This window comes from Pseudophryne corroboree, unplaced genomic scaffold, assembly GCF_028390025.1.
Source record: "Pseudophryne corroboree isolate aPseCor3 unplaced genomic scaffold, aPseCor3.hap2 scaffold_410, whole genome shotgun sequence".
NCBI classification, from domain to species: Eukaryota; Metazoa; Chordata; class Amphibia; order Anura; family Myobatrachidae; genus Pseudophryne; species Pseudophryne corroboree.
Genome location: NW_026970045.1, coordinates 331517 through 349097, shown reverse-complemented (window position 1 = coordinate 349097; position 17581 = coordinate 331517). Strand labels below are relative to the sequence as shown.

Genomic DNA, 17581 nt, shown 5'->3' with positions numbered 1-17581 from the left:
ATAAGGGAAAGCCTGGTGAGAAATCTGCTTTCTTTCTTTCAAATTGGGTGCTCACTTTAAGCTGAATGAGGACTGCTGGCTTGTCACTCAGGCAACAGGTGGAATCTTGGTCATGCTCTGGTTTCTCTTCAGAACAAATAATTATTTCGCCTTTTACTAAAGATTTCCGTGGAGAGGAGCAAAACTGAGTTTTATCTCAATTTTTGCATGCCCCATCTTATTGGGGTTTCTTTTATCGGTTTAAAGATAGAACGAGTGTGCTTTAATGTAAGCTCATTTGCATAGAAATGACAGTAAATGTCTGTTTCTTTTCAAACAGAACTTTCTTGACCATACTAATTGCTTGAAAGATCTGGGAGCACATGGAAAAGAGTACAAACCATGCTTATAGCAAGGGGAAGCCTGGTGAGAAATCTGCTTTCTTTCTTTCAAATTGGGTGCTCACTTTAAGCTGAATGAGGACTGCTGGCTTGGCACTAAGGCGACAGGTGGAATCTTGGTCATGCTCTGGTTTCTCTTCAGAACGAACAAATCTTTCGCCTTTTACTAAAGATTTCCGTGGAGAGGAGCAAAACTGAGTTTTATCTCAATTTTTGCATGCCCCATATTATTGGGGTTTCTTTTATCAGTTTAAAGACAGAATGAGTGTGCTTTCTTGGTAGCTTTAATGTAAGTTTATTTGCATAACAATGACAGTAAATTCCTGTTTCTTTTCAAACAGAACTTTCTTGACCATACTAATTACTTGAAAGATCTGGGAGCACATGGAATAGAGTACAAACCATGCTTATAGCAAGGGGAAGCCTGGTTAGAAATCTGCTTTCTTTCAAATTGGGTGCTCACTTTAAGCTGAATAAGGACTGCTGGCTTGGCACTCAGGCGACAGGTGGAATCTTGGTCATGCTCTGGTTTCTCTTCAGAACGAACAAATCTTTCTCCTTTTACTAAAGATTTCTGTGGAGAGGAGCAAAACTGAGTTTTATCTCAATTTTTGTATGCCCCGTCTTATTGAGGTTTCTTTTATTGGTTTAAAGATAGAACAAGTGTGTTTTAATGTAAGCTCATTTGCATAGAAATGACAGTATATGTCTGTTTCTTTTCAAACAGAACTTTCTTGACCATACTAATTGCTTGAAAGATCTGGGAGCACGTGGAAAACAGTATAAACCATGCTTATAGCAAGGGGAAGCCAGGTGAGAAATCTGCTTTCATTCAAATTGGGCGCTCACTTTGAGCTGAATGAGGACTGCTGGCATGGCACTCAGGCGACAGGTGGAATCTTTGTCATGCTCTGGTTTCTCTTCAGAACAAATAAATCTTTCGCCTTTTACTAAAGATTTCCGTGGAGAGGAGCAAAATTGAGTTTTATCTCAATTTTTGCATGCCCATCTTATTGGGGTTTCTTTTATCGGTTTAAAGATAGAACGAGTGTGCTTTAATGTAAGCTCATTTGCATAGAAATGACAGTAAATGTATGTTTCTTTTCAAACAGAACTTTCTTGACCATACTAATTGCTTGAAAGATCTGGGAGCACGTGGAAAACAGTATAAACCATGCTTATAGCAAGGGGAAGCCAGGTGAGAAATCTGCTTTCTTTCAAATTGGGCGCTCACTTTGAGCTGAATGAGGACTGCTGGCATGGCACTCAGGCGACAGGCGGAATCTTGGTCATGCTCTGGTTTCTCTTCAGAACGAACAAATCTTTCGCCTTTTACTAAAGATTTCCGTGGAGAGGAGCAAAACTGAGTTTTATCTCAATTTTTGCATGCCCCATATTATTGGTTTTTTTTATCAGTTTAAAGATAGAATGAGTGTGCTTTCTATGTAGCTTTGATGTAAGTTTATTTGCATAACAATGACAGTAAATGCCTGTTTCTTTTCAAAAAGAACTTTCTTGACCATACTAATTGTTTGAAAGATCTGGGAGCACATGGAAAAGAGTACAAACCATGCTTATAGCAAGGGGAAGCCTGGTTAGAAATCTGCTTTCTTTCAAATTGGGTGCTCACTTTAAGCTGAATGAAGACTGCTGGCATGGCACTCAGGCGACAGGTGGAATCTTTGTCATGCTCTGGTTTCTCTTCAGAACAAATAAATCTTTCGCCTTTTACTAAAGATTTCCGTGGAGAGGAGCAAAATTGAGTTTTATCTCAATTTTTGCATGCCCATCTTATTGGGGTTTCTTTTATCGGTTTAAAGATAGAACGAGTGTGCTTTAATGTAAGCTCATTTGCATAGAAATGACAGTAAATGTCTGTTTCTTTTCAAACAGAACTTTCTTGACCATACTAATTGCTTGAAAGATCTGGGAGCACGTGGAAAACAGTATAAACCATGCTTATAGCAAGGGGAAGCCAGGTGAGAAATCTGCTTTCATTCAAATTGGGCGCTCACTTTGAGCTGAATGAGGACTGCTGGCATGGCACTCAGGCGACAGGTGGAATCTTTGTCATGCTCTGGTTTCTCTTCAGAACAAATAAATCTTTCGCCTTTTACTAAAGATTTCCGTGGAGAGGAGCAAAATTGAGTTTTATCTCAATTTTTGTATGCCCCGTCTTATTGAGGTTTCTTTTATTGGTTTAAAGATAGAACAAGTGTGTTTTAATGTAAGCTCATTTGCATAGAAATGACAGTAAATGTCTGTTTCTTTTCAAACAGAACTTTCTTGACCATACTAATTGCTTGAAAGATCTGGGAGCACGTGGAAAACAGTATAAACCATGCTTATAGCAAGGGGAAGCCAGGTGAGAAATCTGCTTTCATTCAAATTGGGCGCTCACTTTGAGCTGAATGAGGACTGCTGGCATGGCACTCAGGCGACAGGTGGAATCTTTGTCATGCTCTGGTTTCTCTTCAGAACAAATAAATCTTTCGCCTTTTACTAAAGATTTCCGTGGAGAGGAGCAAAATTGAGTTTTATCTCAATTTTTGCATGCCCATCTTATTGGGGTTTCTTTTATCGGTTTAAAGATAGAACGAGTGTGCTTTAATGTAAGCTCATTTGCATAGAAATGACAGTAAATGTATGTTTCTTTTCAAACAGAACTTTCTTGACCATACTAATTGCTTGAAAGATCTGGGAGCACGTGGAAAACAGTATAAACCATGCTTATAGCAAGGGGAAGCCAGGTGAGAAATCTGCTTTCTTTCAAATTGGGCGCTCACTTTGAGCTGAATGAGGACTGCTGGCATGGCACTCAGGCGACAGGCGGAATCTTGGTCATGCTCTGGTTTCTCTTCAGAACGAACAAATCTTTCGCCTTTTACTAAAGATTTCCGTGGAGAGGAGCAAAACTGAGTTTTATCTCAATTTTTGCATGCCCCATATTATTGGTTTTTTTTATCAGTTTAAAGATAGAATGAGTGTGCTTTCTATGTAGCTTTGATGTAAGTTTATTTGCATAACAATGACAGTAAATGCCTGTTTCTTTTCAAAAAGAACTTTCTTGACCATACTAATTGTTTGAAAGATCTGGGAGCACATGGAAAAGAGTACAAACCATGCTTATAGCAAGGGGAAGCCTGGTTAGAAATCTGCTTTCTTTCAAATTGGGTGCTCACTTTAAGCTGAATGAAGACTGCTGGCATGGCACTCAGGCGACAGGTGGAATCTTTGTCATGCTCTGGTTTCTCTTCAGAACAAATAAATCTTTCGCCTTTTACTAAAGATTTCCGTGGAGAGGAGCAAAATTGAGTTTTATCTCAATTTTTGCATGCCCATCTTATTGGGGTTTCTTTTATCGGTTTAAAGATAGAACGAGTGTGCTTTAATGTAAGCTCATTTGCATAGAAATGACAGTAAATGTCTGTTTCTTTTCAAACAGAACTTTCTTGACCATACTAATTGCTTGAAAGATCTGGGAGCACGTGGAAAACAGTATAAACCATGCTTATAGCAAGGGGAAGCCAGGTGAGAAATCTGCTTTCATTCAAATTGGGCGCTCACTTTGAGCTGAATGAGGACTGCTGGCATGGCACTCAGGCGACAGGTGGAATCTTTGTCATGCTCTGGTTTCTCTTCAGAACAAATAAATCTTTCGCCTTTTACTAAAGATTTCCGTGGAGAGGAGCAAAATTGAGTTTTATCTCAATTTTTGCATGCCCATCTTATTGGGGTTTCTTTTATCGGTTTAAAGATAGAACGAGTGTGCTTTAATGTAAGCTCATTTGCATAGAAATGACAGTAAATGTATGTTTCTTTTCAAACAGAACTTTCTTGACCATACTAATTGCTTGAAAGATCTGGGAGCACGTGGAAAACAGTATAAACCATGCTTATAGCAAGGGGAAGCCAGGTGAGAAATCTGCTTTCTTTCAAATTGGGCGCTCACTTTGAGCTGAATGAGGACTGCTGGCATGGCACTCAGGCGACAGGCGGAATCTTGGTCATGCTCTGGTTTCTCTTTAGAACGAACAAATCTTTCGCCTTTTACTAAAGATTTCCGTGGAGAGGAGCAAAACTGAGTTTTATCTCAATTTTTGCATGCCCCATATTATTGTTTTTTTTTATCAGTTTAAAGATAGAATGAGTGTGCTTTCTATGTAGCTTTGATGTAAGTTTATTTGCATAACAATGACAGTAAATGCCTGTTTCTTTTCAAAAAGAACTTTCTTGACCATACTAATTGTTTGAAAGATCTGGGAGCACATGGAAAAGAGTACAAACCATGCTTATAATAAGGGAAAGCCTGGTGAGAAATCTGCTTTCTTTCTTTCAAATTGGGTGCTCACTTTGAGCTGAATGAGGACTGCTGGCATGGCACTCAGGCGATAGGTGGAATCTTGGTCATGCTCTGGTTTCTCTTCAGAACGAACAAATCTTTTGCCTTTTACTAAAGATTTCTGTAGAGAGAAGCAAAACTGAGTTTTATCTCAATTTTTGGATGCCCCGTCTTATTGAGGTTTCTTTTATTGGTTTAAAGACAGAACGAGTGTGCTTTAATGTAAGCTCATTTGCATAGAAATGACAGTAAATGTCTGTTTATTTTCAAACAGAACTTTCTTGACCATACTAATTACTTGAAAGATCTGGGAACACATGGAATAGAGTACAAACCATGCTTATAGCAAGGGGAAGCCAGGTTAGAAATCTGCATTCTTTCAAATTGGGTACTCACTTTAAGCTGAATGAGGACTGCTGGCTTGGCACTCAGGCGACAGGTGGAATCTTGGTCATGCTCTGAGTTCTCTTCAGAACGAACAAATCTTTCTCCTTTTACTAAAGATTTCTGTGGAGAGGAGCAAAACTGAGTTTTATCTCAATTTTTGTATGCCCCGTCTTATTGAGGTTTCTTTTATTGGTTTAAAGATAGAACGAGTGTGCTTTAATGTAAGCTCATTTGCATAGAAATGACAGTAAATGTCTGTTTATTTTCAAACAGAACTTTCTTGACCATACTAATTGCTTGAAAGAACTGGGAGCACATGGAAAAAGAGTACAAACCATGCTTATAGCAAGGGGAAGCCTGGTGAGAAATCTGCTTTCTTTCAAATTGGGCGCTCACTTTGAGCTGAATGAGGACTGCTGGCATGGCACTCAGGCGACAGGAGGAATCTTGGTCATGCTCTGGTTTCTCTTCAGAATGAACAAATCTTTCGCCTTTTATTAAAGATTTCCGTGGAGAGGAGCAAAACTGAGTTTTATCTCAATTTTTGCATGCCCCATATTATTGGGGTTTTTATTATTAGTTTAAAGACAGAACGAGTGTGCTTTCTTAGTAGCTTTGATGTAAGTTTATTTGCATAACAATGACAGTAAATGCCTGTTTCTATTTAAAAAGAACTTTTTTGACCATACTAATTGCTTGAAAGATCTGGGAGCACATGGAAAAGAGTACAAACCATGCTTATAGCAAGGGGAAGCCTGGTTAGAAATCTGCTTTCTTTCAAATTGGGTGCTCACTTTCAGCTGAATGAAGACTGCTGGCTTGGCACTCAGGCGACAGGTGGAATCTTTGTCATGCTCTGGTTTCTCTTCAGAACAAATAAATCTTTCGCCTTTTACTAAAGATTTCCGTGGAGAGGAGCAAAACTGAGTTTTATCTCAATTTTTGCATGCCCATCTTATTGGGGTTTCTTTTATCGGTTTAAAGATAGAACGAGTGTGCTTTAATGTAAGCTCATTTGCATAGAAATGACAGTAAATGTATGTTTCTTTTCAAACAGAACTTTCTTGACCATACTAATTGCTTGAAAGATCTGGGAGCACGTGGAAAACAGTATAAACCATGCTTATAGCAAGGGGAAGCCAGGTGAGAAATCTGCTTTCTTTCAAATTGGGCGCTCATTTTGAGCTGAATGAGGAATGCTGGCATGGCACTCAGGCGACAGGCGGAATCTTGGTCATGCTCTGGTTTTTCTTCAGAACGAACAAATCTTTCGCCTTTTACTAAAGATTTCCGTGGAGAGGAGCAAAACTGAGTTTTATCTCAATTTTTGCATGCCCCATATTATTGGTTTATTTTTTATCAGTTTAAAGATAGAATGAGTGTGCTTTCTATGTAGCTTTGATGTAAGTTTATTTGCATAACAATGACAGTAAATGCCTGTTTCTTTTCAAAAAGAACTTTCTTGACCATACTAATTGTTTGAAAGATCTGGGAGCACATGGAAAAGAGTACAAACCATGCTTATAATGAGGGAAAGCCTGGTGAGAAATCTGCTTTCTTTCTTTCAAATTGGGTGCTCACTTTGAGCTGAATGAGGACTGCTGGCATGGCACTCAGGCGATAGGTGGAATCTTGGTCATGCTCTGGTTTCTCTTCAGAACAAATAAATCTTTCGCCTTTTACTAAAGATTTCCGTGGAGAGGAGCAAAACTGAGTTTTATCTCAATTTTTGCAAGCCCCATCTTATTGGGGTTTCTTTTATTAGTTTAAAGATAGAACGAGTGTGCTTTAATGTAAGCTCATTTGCATAGAAATGACAGTAAATGTTTGTTTCTTTTCAAACAGAACTTTCTTGACCATACTAATTGCTTGAAAGAACTGGGAGCACATGGAAAAGAGTACAAACCATGCTTATAGCAAGGGGAAGCCTGGTGAGAAATCTGCTTTCTTTCAAATTGGGCGCTCACTTTGAGCTGAATGAGGACTGCTGGCATGGCACTCAGGCGACAGGAGGAATCTTGGTCATGCTCTGGTTTCTCTTCAGAACGAACAAATCTTTCGCCTTTTATTAAAGATTTCCGTGGAGAGGAGCAAAACTAAGTTTTATCTCAATTTTTGCATGCCCCATATTATTGGGGTTTCTATTATTAGTTTAAAGACAGAACGAGTGTGCTTTCTTAGTAGCTTTGATGTAAGTTTATTTGCATAACAATGACAGTAAATGCCTGTTTCTTTTCAAAAGGAACTTTCTTGACCATACTAATTGCTTGAAAGATCTGGGAGCACATGGAAAAGAGTACATACCATGCTTATAGCAAGGGGAAGCCTGGTGAGAAATCTGCTTTCTTTCTTTCAAATTGGGTGCTCACTTTCAGCTGAATGAGGATAGCTGGCTTGGCACTCAGGCGACAGGTGGAATCTTGGTCATGCTCTGGTTTCTCTTCAGAACAAATAAATCTTTCGCCTTTTACTAAAGATTTCCGTGGAGAGGAGCAAAACTGAGTTTTATCTCAGTTTTTGCATGCCCATTCTTATTGGGGTTTCTTTTATTGGTTTAAAGATAAAACGAGTGTGCTTTAATGTAAGCTCATTTGCATAGAAATGATAGTAAATGTCTGTTTCTTTTCAAACAGAACTTTCTTGACCATACTAATTGCTTGAAAGATCTGGGAGCACGTGGAAAACAGTATAAACCATGCTTATAGCAAGGGGAAGCCAGGTGAGAAATCTGCTATCTTTCAAATTGGGCGCTCACTTTGAGCTGAATGAGGACTGCTGGCATGGCACTCAGGCGACAGGAGGAATCTTGGTCATGCTCTGGTTTCTCTTCAGAACGAACAAATCTTTCACTAAAGATTTCCGTGGAGAGGAGCAAAACTGAGTTTTATCTCAATTTTTGTATGCCCCATCCTATTGAGGTTTCTTTTATTGGTTTAAAGATAGAACGAGTGTGCTTTAATGTAAGCTCATTTGCATAGAAATGACAGTAAATGTCTGTTACTTTTCAAATAGAACTTTCTTGACCATACTAATTGCTTGAAAGATCAGGGAGCACATGGAAAAGAGTAAAAACCATGCTTATAGCAAGGGGAAGCCTGGTGAGAAATCTGCTTTCTTTCTTTCAAATTGGGTGCTCACTTTGAGCTGAATGAGGACTGCTGGCATGGCACTCAGGCGACAGGAGGAATCTTGGTCATGCTCTGGTTTCTCTTCAGAATGAACAAATCTTTCGCCTTTTACTAAAGATTTCCGTGGAGAGGAGCAAAACTGAGTTTTATCTCAATTTTTGCATGCCCCATATTATTGGGTTTTCTTTTATCAGTTTAAAGACAGAATGAGTGTGCTTTCTTGGTAGCTTTAATGTAAGTTTATTTGCATAACAATGACAGTAAATTCCTGTTTCTTTTCAAACAGAACTTTCTTGACCATACTAATTACTTGAAAGATCTGGGAGCACATGGAATAGAGTACAATCCATGCTTATAGCAAGGGGAAGCCTGGTTAGAAATCTGCTTTCTTTCAAATTGGGTGCTCACTTTAAGCTGAATGAGGACTGCTGGCTTGGCACTCAGGCGACAGGTGGAATCTTGGTCATGCTCTGGTTTCTCTTCAGAACGAACAAATCTTTCACTTTTTACTAAAGATTTCTGTGGAGAGGAGCAAAACTGAGTTTTATCTCAATTTTTGTATGCCCCGTCTTATTGAGGTTTCTTTTATTGGTTTAAAGAAAGAACTAGTGTGCTTTAATGTAAGCTCATTTGCATAGAAATAACAGTAAATGTCTGTTTATTTTCAAACAGAACTTTCTTGACCATACTAATTGCTTGAAAGATCTGTGAGCACATGGAAAACAGTATAAACCATGCTTATAGCAAGGGGAAGCCTGGTGAGAAATCTGCTTTCTTTCAAATTGGGCGCTCACTTTGAGCTGAATGAGGACTGCTGGCATGGCACTCAGGCGACAGGAGGAATCTTGGTCATGCTCTGGTTTCTCTTCAGAATGAATAAATCTTTCGCCTTTTATTAAAGATTTCCGTGGAGAGGAGCAAAACTGAGTTTTATCTCAATTTTTGTATGCCCCGTCTTATTGAGGTTTCTTTTATCAGTTTAAAGACAGAATGAGTGTGCTTTCTTGTTAGCTTTAATGTAAGTTAATTTGCTTAACAATGACAGTAAATTCCTGTTTCTTTTCAAACAGAACTTTCTTGACCATACTAATTACTTGAAAGATCTGGGAGCACATGGAATAGAGTAAAAACCATGCTTATAGCAAGGGGAAGCCTGGTTAGAAATCTGCTTTCTTTCAAATTGGGTGCTCACTTTAAGCTGAATGAAGACTGCTGGCTTGGCACTCAGGCGACAGGTGGAATCTTTGTCATGCTCTGGTTTCTCTTCAGAACAAATAAATCTTTCGCCTTTTACTAAAGATTTTCGTGGAGAGGAGCAAAACTGAGTTTTATCTCAATTTTTGCATGCCCATCTTATTGGGGTTTCTTTTATCGGTTTAAAGATAGAACGAGTGTGCTTTAATGTAAGCTCATTTGCATAGAAATGACAGTAAATGTCTGTTTCTTTTCAAACAGAACTTTCTTGACCATACTAATTGCTTGAAAGATCTGGGAGCACGTGGAAAACAGTATAAACCATGCTTATAGCAAGAGGAAGCCAGGTGAGAAATCTGCTTTCTTTCAAATTGGGCGCTCACTTTGAGCTGAATGAGGACTGCTGGCATGGCACTCAGGCGACAGGCGGAATCTTGGTCATGCTCTTGTTTCTCTTCAGAACGAACAAATCTTTTGCCTTTTACTATAGATTTCCGTGGAGAGGAGCAAAACTGAGTTTTATCTCAATTTTTGCATGCCCCATATTATTGGGGTTTCTTTTATCAGTTTAAAGATAGAATGAGTGTGCTTTCTATGTAGCTTTGATGTAAGTTTATTTGCATAACAATGACAGTAAATGCCTGTTTCTTTTCAAAATGAACTTTCTTGACCATACTAATTGTTTGAAAGATCTGGGAGCACATGGAAAAGAGTACAAACCATGCTTATAATAAGGGAAAGCCTGGTGAGAAATCTGCTTTCTTTCTTTCAAATTGGGTGCTCACTTTGAGCTGAATGAGGACTGCTGGCATGGCACTCAGGCGATAGGTGGAATCTTGGTCATGCTCTGGTTTCTCTTCAGAACAAATAAATCTTTCGCCTTTTACTAAAGATTTCCGTGGAGAGGAGCAAAACTGAGTTTTATCTCAATTTTTGCATGCCACATCTTATTGGGGTTTCTTTTATTGGTTTAAAGATAGAACGAGTGTGCTTTAATGTAAGCTCATGTGCATAGAAATGACAATAAATGTCTGTTTCTTTTCAAACAGAACTTTCTTGACCATACTAATTGCTTGAAAGATCTGGGAGCACGTGGAAAACAGTATAAACCATGCTTATAGCAAGGGGAAGCCAGGTGAGAAATCTGCTATCTTTCAAATTGGGCGCTCACTTTGAGCTGAATGAGGACTGCTGGCTTGGCACTCAGGCGACAGGCGGAATCTTGGTCATGCTCTGGTTTCTCTTCAGAACGAACAAATCTTTCGCCTTTTACTATAGATTTCCGTGGAGAGTAGCAAAACTGAGTTTTATCTCAATTTTTGCATGCCCCATATTATTGGGGTTTCTTTTATCAGTTTAAAGATAGAATGAGTGTGCTTTCTATGTAGCTTTGATGCAAGTTTATTTGCATAACAATGACAGTAAATGCCTGTTTCTTTTCAAAATGAACTTTCTTGACCATACTAATTGCTTGAAAGAACTGGGAGCACATGGAAAAGAGTACAAACCATGCTTATAGCAAGGGGAAGCCTGGTGAGAAATCTGCTTTCTTTCTTTCAAATTGGGTGCTCACTTTAAGCTGAATGAGGACTGCTGGCTTGTCACTCAGGCGACAGGTGGAATCTTGGTCATGCTCTGGTTTCTCTTCAGAACGAACAAATCTTTCGCCTTTTACTAAAGATTTCCGTGGAGAGAAGCAAAACTGAGTTTTATCTCAATTTTTGCATGCCCCATATTATTGGGGTTTCTTTTATCAGTTTAAAGACAGAATGAGTGTGCTTTCTTGGTAGCTTTAATGTAAGTTTATTTGCATAACAATGAAAGTAAATTCCTGTTTCTTTTCAAACAGAACTTTCTTGACCATACTAATTACTTGAAAGATCTGGGAGCACATGGAATAGAGTACAAACCATGCTTATAGCAAGGGGAAGCCTGGTTAGAAATCTGCTTTCTTTCAAATTGGGTGCTCACTTTAAGCTGAATGAGGACTGCTGGCTTGGCACTCAGGCGACAGGTGGAATCTTGGTCATGCTCTGGTTTCTCTTCAGAACAAATAAATCTTTCGCCTTTTACTAAAGATTTCCGTGGAGAGGAGCAAAACTGAGTTTTATCTCAATTTTTGCATGCTCCATCTTATTGGGGTTTCTTTTATTAGTTTAAAGATAGAACGAGTGTGCTTTAATGTAAGCTCATTTGCATAGAAATGACAGTAAATGTTTGTTTCTTTTCAAACAGAACTTTCTTGACCATACTAATTGCCTGAAAGATCTGGGAGCACGTTGAAAACAGTATAAACCATGCTTATAGCAAGGGGAAGCCAGGTGAGAAATCTGCTATCTTTCAAATTGGGCGCTCACTTTGAGCTGAATGAGGACTGCTGGCTTGGCACTCAGGCGACAGGTGGAATCTTGGTCATGCTCTGGTTTCTCTTCAGAACGAACAAATCTTTTGCCTTTTACTAAAGATTTCCGTGGAGAGGAGCAAAACTGAGTTTTATCTCAATTTTTGTATGCCCCATCTTATTGAGGTTTATTTTATTGGTTTAAAGATAGAACGAGTGTGCTTTAATGTAAGCTCATTTGCATAGAAATGACAGTAAATGTTTGTTTCTTTTCAAATTGAACTTTCTTGACCATACTAATTGCTTGAAAGATCTGGGAGCACATGGAAAAGAGTACAAACCATGCTTATAGCAAGGGGAAGCCTGGTGAGAAATCTGCTTTCTTTCTTTCAAATTGGGTGCTCACTTTAAGCTGAATGAGGATTGCTGGCTTGGCACTCAGGCGACAGGTGGAATCTTGGTCATGCTCTGGTTTCTCTTCAGAACAAATAAATCTTTCGCCTTTTACTAAAGATTTCCGTGGAGAGGAGCAAAACTGAGTTTTATCTCAATTTTTGCATGCCCCATCTTATTGGGGTTTCTTTTATTAGTTTAAAGATAGAACGAGTGTGCTTTAATGTAAGCTCATTTGCATAGAAATGACAGTAAATGTTTGTTTCTTTTCAAACAGAACTTTCTTGACCATGCTAATTGCTTGAAATATCTGGGAGCACATGGAAAACAGTACAAACCATGCTTATAGCAAGGGGAAGCCAGGTGAGAAATCTGCTTTCTTTCAAATTGGGCGCTCACTTTGAGCTGAATAAGGACTGCTGGCATGGCACTCACGCGACAGATGGAATCTTGGTCATGCTCTGGTTTCTCTTCAGAATGAACAAATCTTTCGCCTTTTACTAAAGTTTTCTGTGGAGAGGAGCAAAACTGAGTTTTATCTCAATTTTTGTAGGCCCCGTCTTATTGAGGTTACTTTTATTGGTTTAAAGATAGAACGAGTGTGCTTTAATGTAAGCTCATTTGCATAGAAATGACAGTAAATGTCTGTTTATTTTCAAACAGAACTTTCTTGACCGTACTAATTGCTTGAAAGAACTGGGAGCACATGGAAAAGAGTACAAACCATGCTTATAGCAAGGGGAAGCCTGGTGAGAAATCTGCTTTCTTTCAAATTGGGCGCTCACTTTGAGCTGAATGAGGACTGCTGGCATGGCACTCAGGCGACAGGAGGAATCTTGGTCATGCTCTGGTTTCTCTTCAGAATGAACAAATCTTTCGCCTTTTATTAAAGATTTCCGTGGAGAGGAGCAAAACTAAGTTTTATCTCAATTTTTGCATGCCCCATATTATTGGGGTTTCTATTATTAGTTTAAAGACAGAACGAGTGTGCTTTCTTAGTAGCTTTGATGTAAGTTTATTTGCATAACAATGACAGTAAATGCCTGTTTCTTTTCAAAAGGAACTTTCTTGACCATACTAATTGCTTGAAAGATCTGGGAGCACATGGAAAAGAGTACAAACCATGCTTATAGCAAGGGGAAGCCTGGTGAGAAATCTGATTTCTTTCTTTCAAATTGGGTGCTCACTTTCAGCTGAATGAGGATTGCTGGCTTGGCACTCAGGCGACAGGTGGAATCTTGGTCATGCTCTGGTTTCTCTTCAGAACAAATAAATCTTTCGCCTTTTACTAAAGATTTCCGTGGAGAGGAGCAAAACTGAGTTTTATCTCAATTTTTGCATGCCCCATCTTATTGGGGTTTCTTTTATTGGTTTAAAGATAGAACGAGTGTGCTTTAATGTAAGCTCATTTGCATAGAAATGACAGTAAATGTCTGTTTCTTTTCAAACAGAACTTTCTTGACCATACTAATTGCTTGAAAGATCTGGGTGCACGTGGAAAACAGTATAAACCATGCTTATAGCAAGGGGAAGCCAGGTGAGAAATCTGCTTTCTTTCAAATTGTGTGCTCACTTTGAGCTGAATGAGGACTGCTGGCATGGCACTCAGGCGACAGGAGGAATCTTGGTCATGCTCTGGTTTCTCTTCAGAACGAACAAATCTTTCGCTTTTTACTAAAGATTTCTGTGGAGAGGAGCAAAACTTAGTTTTATCTCAATTTTTGCATGCCCCATATTATTGGGGTTTCTTTTATCAGTTTAAAGACAGAATGAGTGTGCTTTCTTAGTAGCTTTAATGTAAGTTTATTTGCATAACAATGACAGTAAATTCCTGTTTCTTTTCAAACAGAACTTTCTTGACCATACTAATTACTTGAAAGATCTGGGAGCACATGGAATAGAGTACAAACCATGCTTATAGCAAGGGGAAGCCTGGTTAGAAATCTGCTTTCTTTCAAATTGGGTGCTCACTTTAAGCTGAAAGAGGACTGCTGGCTTGGCACTCAGGCGACAGGTGGAATCTTGGTCATGCTCTGGTTTCTCTTCAGAACGAACAAATCTTTCGCTTTTTACTAAAGATTTCTGTGGAGAGGAGCAAAACTTAGTTTTATCTCAATTTTTGAATGCCCCGTCTTATTGAGGTTTCTTTTAATGGTTTAAAGATAGAACGAGTGTGCTTTAATGTAAGCTCATTTGCATAGAAATGACAGTAAATGTCTGTTTATTTTCAAACAGAACTTTCTTGACCATACTAATTGCTTGAAAGAACTGGGAGCACATGGAAAAGAGTACAAACCATGCTTATAGCAAGGGGAAGCCTGGTGAGAAATCTGCTTTCTTTCAAATTGGGTGCTCACTTTAAGCTGAATGAGGACTGCTGGCTTGGCACTCAGGCGACAGGTGGAATCTTGGTTATGCTCTGGTTTCTCTTCAGAACGAATAAATCTTTCGCCTTTTACTAAAGATTTCCGTGGAGAGGAGCAAAACTGAGTTTTATCTCAATTTTTGCATGCCACATCTTATTGGTTTTTTTTATCGGTTTAAAGATAGAACGAGTGTGCTTTAATGTATGCTCATTTGCATAGAATTGACAGTAAATGTTTGTTTCTTTTCAAACAGAACTTTCTTGACCATACTAATTGCTTGAAAGATCTGGGAGCACATGGAAAAGAGTACAAACCATGCTTATAGCAAGGGGAAGCCTGGTGAGAAATCTGCTTTCTTTCTTTCAAATTGGGTGCTCACTTTGAGCTGAATGAGGAATGCTGGCATGGCACTCAGGCGACAGGAGGAATCTTGGTCATGCTCTGGTTTCTCTTCAGAACGAACAAATCTTTCGCCTTTTACTAAAGATTTCCGTGGAGAGGAGCAAAACTGAGTTTTATCTCAATTTTTGCATGCCCCATATTATTGGGGTTTCTTTTATCAGTTTAAAGACAGAATGAGTGTGCTTTCTTGGTAGCTTTGATGTAAGTTTATTTGCATAACAATGACAGTAAATGTCTGTTTCTTTTCAAACAGAACTTTCTTGACCATACTAATTGCTTGAAAGATCTGGGAGCACGTGGAAAACAGTATAAACCATGCTTATAGCAAGGGGAAGCCAGGTGAGAAATCTGCTATCTTTCAAATTGGGTGCTCACTTTGAGCTGAATGAGGACTGCTGGCATGGCACTCAGGCGACAGGAGGAATCTTGGTCATGCTCTGGTTTCTCTTCAGAACGAACAAATCTTTCGCCTTTTATTAAAGATTTCCGTGGAGAGGAGCAAAACTGAGTTTTATCTCAATTTTTGCATGCCCCATATTATTGGGGTTTCTTTTATCAGTTTAAAGACAGAATGAGTGTGCTTTCTTGGTAGCTTTAATGTAAGTTTATTTGCATAACAATGACAGTAAATTCCTGTTTCTTTTCAAACAGAACTTTCTTGACCATACTAATTACTTGAAAGATCTGGGAGCACATGGAATAGAGTACAAACCATGCTTATAGCAAGGGGAAGCCTGGTTAGAAATCTGCTTTCTTTCAAATTGGGTGCTCACTTTAAGCTGAAAGAGGACTGCTGGCTTGGCACTCAGGCGACAGGTGGAATCTTGGTTATGCTCTGGTTTCTCTTCAGAACGAATAAATCTTTCGCCTTTTACTAAAGATTTCAGTGGAGAAGAGCCAAACTGAGTTTTATCTCAATTTTTGCATGCCCCATCTTAATGGGGTTTCTTTTATCGGTTTAAAGATAGAACGAGTGTGCTTTAATGTAAGCTCATTTGCATATAAATGACAGTAAATGTCTGTTTCTTTTCAAACAGAACTTTCTTGACCATACTAGTTGCTTGAAAGATCTGGGAGCACATGGAAAAGAGTATAAACCATGCTTATAGCAAGGGGAATCCTGGTGAGAAATCTGCTTTCTTTCTTTCAAATTGGGTGCTCACTTTAAGCTGAATGAGGACTGCTGGCTTGGCACTCAGGCGACAGGTGAAATCTTGGTCATGCTCTGGTTTCTCTTCAGAACTAACAAATCTTTCGCCTTTTACTAAAGATTTCCGTGGAGAGGAGCAAAACTGAGTTTTATCTCAATTTTTGTATGCCCCATCTTATTGGGGTTTTTTTTATTGGTTTAAAGATAGAACTAGTGTGCTTTAATGTAAGCTCATTTGCATAGAAATGACAGTACATGTCTGTTTCTTTTCAAACAGAACTTTCTTGACCATACTAATTGCTTGAAAGATCTGGGAGCACATGGAAAACAGTATAAACCATGCTAATAGCAAGGGGAAGCCAGGTGAGAAATCTGCTTTCTTTAAATTGGGTGCTCACTTTGAGCTGAATGAGGACTGCTGGCATGGCACTCAGGTGACAGGAGGAATCTTGGTCATGCTCTGGTTTCTCTTCAGAACGAACAAATCTTTCGCCTTTTATTAAAGATTTCCGTGGAGAGGAGCAAAACTGAGTTTTATCTCAATTTTTGCATGCCCCATCTTATTGGGGTTTCTTTTATCAGTTTAAAGATAGAACGAGTGTGCTTTAATGTAAGCTCATTTGCATAGAAATGACAGTAAATGTCTGTTTCTTTTCAAACAGAACTTTCTTGACCATACTAATTGCTTGAAAGATCTGGGAGCACATGGAAAACAGTATAAACCATGCTTATAGCAAGGGGAAGCCAGGTGAGAAATCTGCTTTCTTTTAAATTGGGTGCTCACTTTGAGCTGCATGAGGACTGCTGGCATGGCACTCAGGCGACAGGAGGAATCTTGGTCATGCTCTGGTTTCTCTTCAGAACGAACAAATCTTTCGCCTTTTATTAAAGATTTCCGTGGAGAGGAGCAAAACTGAGTTTTATCTCAATTTTTGCATGCCCCATATTATTGGGGTTTCTTTTATCAGTTTAAAGACAGAATGAGTGTGCTTTCTTGGTAGCTTTAATGTAAGTTTATTTGCATAACAATGACAGTAAATTCCTGTTTCTTTTCAAACAGAACTTTCTTGACCATACTAATTACTTGAAAGATCTGGGAGCACATGGAATAGAGTACAAACCATGCTTATAGCAAGGGGAAGCCTGGTTAGAAATCTGCTTTCTTTCAAATTGGGTGCTCACTTTAAGCTGAAAGAGGACTGCAGGCTTGGCACTCAGGCGACAGGTGGAATCTTGGTTATGCTCTGGTTTCTCTTCAGAACGAATAAATCTTTCGCCTTTTACTAAAGATTTCCGTGGAGAGGAGCAAAACTGAGTTTTATCTCAATTTTTGTATGCCCCATCTTATTGGGGTTTCTTTTATTGGTTTACAGATAGAACTACTGTGCTTTAATGTAAGCTCATTTGCATAGAAATGACAGTACATGTTTGTTTCTTTTCAAACAGAACTTTCTTGACCATACTAATTGCTTGAAAGATCTGGGAGCACATGGAAAAG

General features: G+C 38.9%; 44 non-coding genes and 1 pseudogene across 44 annotated transcripts; all 45 read left to right on the top strand.

Moving 5' to 3' along the window:
* Window positions 1-112: 112 nt before the first annotated feature.
* On the top strand, window positions 113-228 carry LOC135024418 (U5 spliceosomal RNA). The gene has a single exon (XR_010221241.1). It is a non-coding gene; the product is annotated as a U5 spliceosomal RNA (small nuclear RNA).
* Window positions 229-502: 274 nt separating this feature from the next.
* Window positions 503-618, top strand: LOC135024694 (U5 spliceosomal RNA). Its single transcript, XR_010221508.1, has one exon. It is a non-coding gene; the product is annotated as a U5 spliceosomal RNA (small nuclear RNA).
* A 282-nt stretch (window positions 619-900) lies between these two features.
* On the top strand, window positions 901-1016 carry LOC135024460 (U5 spliceosomal RNA). Its single transcript, XR_010221281.1, has one exon. It is a non-coding gene; the product is annotated as a U5 spliceosomal RNA (small nuclear RNA).
* Window positions 1017-1286: 270 nt separating this feature from the next.
* LOC135024891 (U5 spliceosomal RNA) lies at window positions 1287-1401 on the top strand. The gene has a single exon (XR_010221702.1). It is a non-coding gene; the product is annotated as a U5 spliceosomal RNA (small nuclear RNA).
* A 270-nt stretch (window positions 1402-1671) lies between these two features.
* LOC135024838 (U5 spliceosomal RNA) lies at window positions 1672-1787 on the top strand. The gene has a single exon (XR_010221649.1). It is a non-coding gene; the product is annotated as a U5 spliceosomal RNA (small nuclear RNA).
* A 280-nt stretch (window positions 1788-2067) lies between these two features.
* LOC135024890 (U5 spliceosomal RNA) lies at window positions 2068-2182 on the top strand. Its single transcript, XR_010221701.1, has one exon. It is a non-coding gene; the product is annotated as a U5 spliceosomal RNA (small nuclear RNA).
* Window positions 2183-2452: 270 nt separating this feature from the next.
* On the top strand, window positions 2453-2568 carry LOC135024836 (U5 spliceosomal RNA). Its single transcript, XR_010221647.1, has one exon. It is a non-coding gene; the product is annotated as a U5 spliceosomal RNA (small nuclear RNA).
* Window positions 2569-2838: 270 nt separating this feature from the next.
* Window positions 2839-2953, top strand: LOC135024889 (U5 spliceosomal RNA). The gene has a single exon (XR_010221700.1). It is a non-coding gene; the product is annotated as a U5 spliceosomal RNA (small nuclear RNA).
* Window positions 2954-3223: 270 nt separating this feature from the next.
* On the top strand, window positions 3224-3339 carry LOC135024837 (U5 spliceosomal RNA). Its single transcript, XR_010221648.1, has one exon. It is a non-coding gene; the product is annotated as a U5 spliceosomal RNA (small nuclear RNA).
* A 280-nt stretch (window positions 3340-3619) lies between these two features.
* On the top strand, window positions 3620-3734 carry LOC135024888 (U5 spliceosomal RNA). Its single transcript, XR_010221699.1, has one exon. It is a non-coding gene; the product is annotated as a U5 spliceosomal RNA (small nuclear RNA).
* A 270-nt stretch (window positions 3735-4004) lies between these two features.
* On the top strand, window positions 4005-4119 carry LOC135024887 (U5 spliceosomal RNA). Its single transcript, XR_010221698.1, has one exon. It is a non-coding gene; the product is annotated as a U5 spliceosomal RNA (small nuclear RNA).
* A 270-nt stretch (window positions 4120-4389) lies between these two features.
* LOC135024394 (U5 spliceosomal RNA) lies at window positions 4390-4505 on the top strand. Its single transcript, XR_010221219.1, has one exon. It is a non-coding gene; the product is annotated as a U5 spliceosomal RNA (small nuclear RNA).
* A 284-nt stretch (window positions 4506-4789) lies between these two features.
* Window positions 4790-4905, top strand: LOC135024386 (U5 spliceosomal RNA). The gene has a single exon (XR_010221211.1). It is a non-coding gene; the product is annotated as a U5 spliceosomal RNA (small nuclear RNA).
* A 270-nt stretch (window positions 4906-5175) lies between these two features.
* On the top strand, window positions 5176-5291 carry LOC135024561 (U5 spliceosomal RNA). The gene has a single exon (XR_010221380.1). It is a non-coding gene; the product is annotated as a U5 spliceosomal RNA (small nuclear RNA).
* A 271-nt stretch (window positions 5292-5562) lies between these two features.
* LOC135024833 (U5 spliceosomal RNA) lies at window positions 5563-5678 on the top strand. The gene has a single exon (XR_010221645.1). It is a non-coding gene; the product is annotated as a U5 spliceosomal RNA (small nuclear RNA).
* A 282-nt stretch (window positions 5679-5960) lies between these two features.
* LOC135024951 (U5 spliceosomal RNA) lies at window positions 5961-6075 on the top strand. Its single transcript, XR_010221761.1, has one exon. It is a non-coding gene; the product is annotated as a U5 spliceosomal RNA (small nuclear RNA).
* A 270-nt stretch (window positions 6076-6345) lies between these two features.
* LOC135024362 (U5 spliceosomal RNA) lies at window positions 6346-6460 on the top strand. Its single transcript, XR_010221188.1, has one exon. It is a non-coding gene; the product is annotated as a U5 spliceosomal RNA (small nuclear RNA).
* Window positions 6461-6747: 287 nt separating this feature from the next.
* Window positions 6748-6863, top strand: LOC135024624 (U5 spliceosomal RNA). The gene has a single exon (XR_010221437.1). It is a non-coding gene; the product is annotated as a U5 spliceosomal RNA (small nuclear RNA).
* Window positions 6864-7133: 270 nt separating this feature from the next.
* On the top strand, window positions 7134-7249 carry LOC135024971 (U5 spliceosomal RNA). The gene has a single exon (XR_010221779.1). It is a non-coding gene; the product is annotated as a U5 spliceosomal RNA (small nuclear RNA).
* Window positions 7250-7535: 286 nt separating this feature from the next.
* Window positions 7536-7651, top strand: LOC135025041 (U5 spliceosomal RNA). Its single transcript, XR_010221848.1, has one exon. It is a non-coding gene; the product is annotated as a U5 spliceosomal RNA (small nuclear RNA).
* A 270-nt stretch (window positions 7652-7921) lies between these two features.
* LOC135024593 (U5 spliceosomal RNA) lies at window positions 7922-8030 on the top strand (annotated as a pseudogene).
* A 274-nt stretch (window positions 8031-8304) lies between these two features.
* On the top strand, window positions 8305-8420 carry LOC135024779 (U5 spliceosomal RNA). Its single transcript, XR_010221592.1, has one exon. It is a non-coding gene; the product is annotated as a U5 spliceosomal RNA (small nuclear RNA).
* Window positions 8421-8702: 282 nt separating this feature from the next.
* On the top strand, window positions 8703-8818 carry LOC135024527 (U5 spliceosomal RNA). Its single transcript, XR_010221345.1, has one exon. It is a non-coding gene; the product is annotated as a U5 spliceosomal RNA (small nuclear RNA).
* Window positions 8819-9088: 270 nt separating this feature from the next.
* LOC135024367 (U5 spliceosomal RNA) lies at window positions 9089-9204 on the top strand. The gene has a single exon (XR_010221192.1). It is a non-coding gene; the product is annotated as a U5 spliceosomal RNA (small nuclear RNA).
* A 282-nt stretch (window positions 9205-9486) lies between these two features.
* Window positions 9487-9601, top strand: LOC135024435 (U5 spliceosomal RNA). The gene has a single exon (XR_010221258.1). It is a non-coding gene; the product is annotated as a U5 spliceosomal RNA (small nuclear RNA).
* A 270-nt stretch (window positions 9602-9871) lies between these two features.
* Window positions 9872-9987, top strand: LOC135024970 (U5 spliceosomal RNA). The gene has a single exon (XR_010221778.1). It is a non-coding gene; the product is annotated as a U5 spliceosomal RNA (small nuclear RNA).
* Window positions 9988-10273: 286 nt separating this feature from the next.
* Window positions 10274-10389, top strand: LOC135024801 (U5 spliceosomal RNA). The gene has a single exon (XR_010221614.1). It is a non-coding gene; the product is annotated as a U5 spliceosomal RNA (small nuclear RNA).
* A 270-nt stretch (window positions 10390-10659) lies between these two features.
* LOC135024798 (U5 spliceosomal RNA) lies at window positions 10660-10775 on the top strand. Its single transcript, XR_010221611.1, has one exon. It is a non-coding gene; the product is annotated as a U5 spliceosomal RNA (small nuclear RNA).
* A 286-nt stretch (window positions 10776-11061) lies between these two features.
* LOC135024648 (U5 spliceosomal RNA) lies at window positions 11062-11177 on the top strand. Its single transcript, XR_010221462.1, has one exon. It is a non-coding gene; the product is annotated as a U5 spliceosomal RNA (small nuclear RNA).
* Window positions 11178-11459: 282 nt separating this feature from the next.
* Window positions 11460-11575, top strand: LOC135024765 (U5 spliceosomal RNA). Its single transcript, XR_010221578.1, has one exon. It is a non-coding gene; the product is annotated as a U5 spliceosomal RNA (small nuclear RNA).
* Window positions 11576-11845: 270 nt separating this feature from the next.
* Window positions 11846-11961, top strand: LOC135024635 (U5 spliceosomal RNA). The gene has a single exon (XR_010221449.1). It is a non-coding gene; the product is annotated as a U5 spliceosomal RNA (small nuclear RNA).
* Window positions 11962-12235: 274 nt separating this feature from the next.
* On the top strand, window positions 12236-12351 carry LOC135024661 (U5 spliceosomal RNA). Its single transcript, XR_010221475.1, has one exon. It is a non-coding gene; the product is annotated as a U5 spliceosomal RNA (small nuclear RNA).
* A 270-nt stretch (window positions 12352-12621) lies between these two features.
* Window positions 12622-12737, top strand: LOC135024495 (U5 spliceosomal RNA). The gene has a single exon (XR_010221316.1). It is a non-coding gene; the product is annotated as a U5 spliceosomal RNA (small nuclear RNA).
* A 270-nt stretch (window positions 12738-13007) lies between these two features.
* Window positions 13008-13123, top strand: LOC135025078 (U5 spliceosomal RNA). Its single transcript, XR_010221884.1, has one exon. It is a non-coding gene; the product is annotated as a U5 spliceosomal RNA (small nuclear RNA).
* Window positions 13124-13409: 286 nt separating this feature from the next.
* Window positions 13410-13525, top strand: LOC135024660 (U5 spliceosomal RNA). The gene has a single exon (XR_010221474.1). It is a non-coding gene; the product is annotated as a U5 spliceosomal RNA (small nuclear RNA).
* A 270-nt stretch (window positions 13526-13795) lies between these two features.
* LOC135024441 (U5 spliceosomal RNA) lies at window positions 13796-13911 on the top strand. Its single transcript, XR_010221264.1, has one exon. It is a non-coding gene; the product is annotated as a U5 spliceosomal RNA (small nuclear RNA).
* Window positions 13912-14193: 282 nt separating this feature from the next.
* On the top strand, window positions 14194-14309 carry LOC135024541 (U5 spliceosomal RNA). Its single transcript, XR_010221359.1, has one exon. It is a non-coding gene; the product is annotated as a U5 spliceosomal RNA (small nuclear RNA).
* A 270-nt stretch (window positions 14310-14579) lies between these two features.
* Window positions 14580-14693, top strand: LOC135024870 (U5 spliceosomal RNA). The gene has a single exon (XR_010221681.1). It is a non-coding gene; the product is annotated as a U5 spliceosomal RNA (small nuclear RNA).
* Window positions 14694-14967: 274 nt separating this feature from the next.
* LOC135024682 (U5 spliceosomal RNA) lies at window positions 14968-15083 on the top strand. The gene has a single exon (XR_010221495.1). It is a non-coding gene; the product is annotated as a U5 spliceosomal RNA (small nuclear RNA).
* A 282-nt stretch (window positions 15084-15365) lies between these two features.
* On the top strand, window positions 15366-15481 carry LOC135024758 (U5 spliceosomal RNA). The gene has a single exon (XR_010221571.1). It is a non-coding gene; the product is annotated as a U5 spliceosomal RNA (small nuclear RNA).
* A 282-nt stretch (window positions 15482-15763) lies between these two features.
* LOC135025014 (U5 spliceosomal RNA) lies at window positions 15764-15879 on the top strand. Its single transcript, XR_010221821.1, has one exon. It is a non-coding gene; the product is annotated as a U5 spliceosomal RNA (small nuclear RNA).
* A 274-nt stretch (window positions 15880-16153) lies between these two features.
* On the top strand, window positions 16154-16269 carry LOC135024634 (U5 spliceosomal RNA). The gene has a single exon (XR_010221448.1). It is a non-coding gene; the product is annotated as a U5 spliceosomal RNA (small nuclear RNA).
* A 269-nt stretch (window positions 16270-16538) lies between these two features.
* LOC135024741 (U5 spliceosomal RNA) lies at window positions 16539-16654 on the top strand. Its single transcript, XR_010221555.1, has one exon. It is a non-coding gene; the product is annotated as a U5 spliceosomal RNA (small nuclear RNA).
* Window positions 16655-16924: 270 nt separating this feature from the next.
* LOC135024756 (U5 spliceosomal RNA) lies at window positions 16925-17040 on the top strand. The gene has a single exon (XR_010221570.1). It is a non-coding gene; the product is annotated as a U5 spliceosomal RNA (small nuclear RNA).
* Window positions 17041-17322: 282 nt separating this feature from the next.
* On the top strand, window positions 17323-17438 carry LOC135025029 (U5 spliceosomal RNA). Its single transcript, XR_010221836.1, has one exon. It is a non-coding gene; the product is annotated as a U5 spliceosomal RNA (small nuclear RNA).
* Window positions 17439-17581: the final 143 nt, after the last annotated feature.